Source organism: Rattus norvegicus, chromosome 18 (assembly GCF_036323735.1).
Source record: "Rattus norvegicus strain BN/NHsdMcwi chromosome 18, GRCr8, whole genome shotgun sequence".
Classification (NCBI taxonomy): Eukaryota; Metazoa; Chordata; class Mammalia; order Rodentia; family Muridae; genus Rattus; species Rattus norvegicus.
In genome coordinates this window covers 79,477,622-79,481,193 of record NC_086036.1, presented here as the reverse complement: position 1 = coordinate 79,481,193, position 3,572 = coordinate 79,477,622, and positions in this window count along the sequence as shown.

Genomic DNA, 3,572 nt, shown 5'->3' with positions numbered 1-3,572 from the left:
TTCCTCTTCCCTCCCTCCTCCTCTCCCTCCTCTCCCTCCTTTTGTTCTTTCTCCCAAGGCACCATCTCACTGTTTACTTCATCTTGCACTGTGCTCAGAATCTCTAATACGCCCTGTTGTATCTGAATCTGTTTCAGGACGCATGCCTTGTGAACGTTTTCTCCCAAGTGTGTGGCTTGCCTTATTTTATTAATGCCATAATTGGAAGTGAAAAGGTTTTGAGTTTAGCTTCTCAGTTTTTTTCTCTTTGATTCTTCATGCTTTGTTTATCCAAGGAACCTTTGTCTCAAAGTCACAGATACATCTTTCTATGTTTCTTCAAAGAGTTTTACAACATAGGGGTTCATTCTAAGCTAGTTTGTGTGATGTGTGGTGTGTGGTGTGTGGTGTGTGGTGTGCTCGTCTCCTTTGTAAATACCCATCTGCCCTAGAACTCATTCCCGAAATCCGCTCTTTGCAGTGTAGCACTCTCCCATCGACTTCTATAAATAGGGCTTTGACTTCTATTTATTTTCTAGCTTGTTTTTTTTCTAGACCATAGTATTTCAACTTGCCTTTCTCATTCTACTGAAGAATCTTGATTATAACAATTATATTTAAAAATATCTCTAAATGATGGTAGCTCACTTTTAAGTAGTTGTACTCTGAATATATTGTAGTGTGAATGAGGCGTGTCTCCCACAGGCTCATATATTTGAACACTAGGTCCCTGGTTGGTGGTGCTATTCATGGAGGGGGTATAGCCTGGCTGGAGGAAGTATGTCAGGTGGGGGTTGGCTTTGAGAGTTTGTAACTTTGTTCGGCTTCCAGTTCTCTCTCTGCTTCATGTTTGTGATAGCAGAGGCCATGTCTTAGCTTCCTGCTCTGGCTCCTGGCTACCATGCTTGCCCTGCCTTTAAGGACTCCTCCTCTGAAACCATAAGTCTAAAACGAACTCTTCTTTGGCCAGCTTTGGTCTTGGTGTCTTACAACAGCAACAGAGACGTAACCAACCCGGAATCACTCATCTGATATTCCAAAGTGATCCTGAGCGGGGAAATGATGAACTCACTCATTCCTGCCCCAGCCTTGACTTCTTGGGGGCACTGGCTGGGATTTACAAAGTATTGTGTTAGGATTATTTCAACCTTTAGCCTAAAACGTTTGCTGTTGGTTTTAAAGACTTTCCCTCAGATCGTCCAGGAAATTTCTCACGTCTTTGGGTGTCTGTACGTGAATGCGTGACTGTGTGTGTATGGGTGTGTATATGTGTGTACTTATTTTGGTGTTCAAATGTGTGTGTGTGTGTGTGTGTGTGTGTGTGTGTGTGTCTGCAGGCATCTGTGTACACATCTGCAGACTCAAGGTTGATATCTTTGACTTCTTCAATCATTATTCACCTTTATTTTTTGAGTCAGGATCTCTCACTGAATCCGGATCTCATGGCTCTCCTTGGCTAGACAGTGAGCTCCTGGGATTCTGTCTCTGTCACACCCCAGTGCTTGGATTAAGGGGGTGTGGTGACCACCAGCTTTTACCTGGGTTATGGAAATCCAGACTCGGGTATTTGTGCTGGTAACGCACTTTACCACCTGAGCTGTACTCCTACCCAGACACCTAAGGTATCTTATATCTTATATATTATTAAAGACAGAACCTGCTGTCAAATTCTGTGATTCTTCCTGGCACCTGATGAAATGCTTGTGTAGCATTTCTCTTCAGTCATTCATAGAATAAATTGTGTCAGCAGACCTTCTAAACTTGAATTATGTTATGGAGTAAACCCCTTCTCCAGGAGGCTATCCTCTTATGCTTTTAAAGGATCTTACGCATTTCTTAAATGTTCATAAGCTGCTGGGATTTACAAAGTATTGTGTTAGATGTTTAACAAACTTTTACATTTCTTTTAAAGTTGTAAGCAGAGTGAGTTTTTAACTCCATCTACTTCCTGTTTTTGAAGATAACTTTGTCATCCTGTTCGGAGAGTGATCCCTGTCATGTCTCGTGCGTCTATGCGGCAGTGATGGTAACTGCGCGTGTATAATTTTGTTCTGATTACACAGTGTCCATGCTTTTCTCTGAATGTCCTCCTTGGTCATTTCTGCTGTTCATAATATTATACCCTTACAGTCTTCTAGTTCAGTTTATTATCCATTTCATTGGTTCAACTAATTTCTGGTAGTTATTAACTTTATACCTTTATATCTCTTTTCGGCACTTAACGTTTGCTCAAGAAATTGTTGATGGAATCACTGAACCGAAACACAATTTCCTTAGTGGAATACAGCTCTCTCTCTCTCTCTCTCTCTCTCTCTCTCTCTCTCTCTCTCTCTCTCTCTCTCTCTCTCTCTCTCCACAGCATGCTTTTTTTCCTATCAGTTGTAGTCCACTTCTATAGTTCAACCATTTGGGTAGCAGGAGGATCTTAAATTCAAGGCCAGATTGAGCTTATCAAGACCCCCTCCCCAGATAAACAGACCATAAAAAGAAAAATCATGTTTTTCAAAATGGAAAAAAAAGGTCCATGGGCTGTAAAATACTCAGAAATTCTTGATTTCTCAGACACCGATCCCTAAATCATTTTCTTATCAATACACAATTAAAAAAATTTTTTTTACAATTATCCCATACTCTTGTCACTTAAAAACCAAGTGTCCTACCTATCCAGACAAAGAAGTTCTCTCTCTGGAAAAAAATACCCGGCCAAATCATTTCGTCATAACAAGTAAGTTTGTTTGAAAGTATTTGAACTTGGGGGAGTGCCTGAGACCTTTGGAATACTCAGAGCTGCCTCCTTTCGCTTGGGAGGCGTCTCAAAGGTGACTCAGACAGTACATAAGCCGTGCAGCTGTGCAGAGGAGGTACCCGCTGGGTCCCTGCCAAGAGCAAGAGTCGCCCTCTATTCACTGGCCTCATCTTTCTCCGCTCTCCAGGACACTTCTTGGGGAATGACATTTGCAGCTGTTGTCCTGGCTGGGTGAGGACAGGGAGGGCTTAAATGATGCCTGGGGCAACACCCCAGGCTCTCAGTGCTGCTACCCCCTCCTGTACACTTGGCCCTTTGATAGGAGACATTAACCGCATTGTTTGCCTCACATTCAGTTCAGTATCAGAATGCAGACTGTAGAATTGGTTGCAGTGGACCCAGGAAGCTTGCCCAAGGCCAACAGGGTCAGAACTGCCCAACACCAAGCCCAGTCAAAGTCCTGGTCTGGAGTCACCTTTTCTGTCTGGGAAAAGAGGACCAACAAGAAAGCGGTCCCGTTAAACCATCTCAAATCACAAGGGTGCAGACCATTTCAGGGCTACTGTCTGGGTGGTTTGTAGTTTGCTTGGAGTGGGTGGGAGTGGGGTTAGGGAGCCAGGTTTTCCCACAGAGCTTGCACTAAGAGGTGGGGGTTCTTGTTAGAATCCACTGTTATTTATTTATTTTATTGCATTTTAATTTACATTTTAAATGTCCCAATTCCTAGTTTTTCCTACAGAAACCTGCTACCCCCACCCTCTTTTAAGTCCCTTTCAAAGTAGTGTGGGGCAGAAGATATCTCTGCCCTGAAACCTATGCCTTTTTCAACTTGAACTTTCCTAGTTAC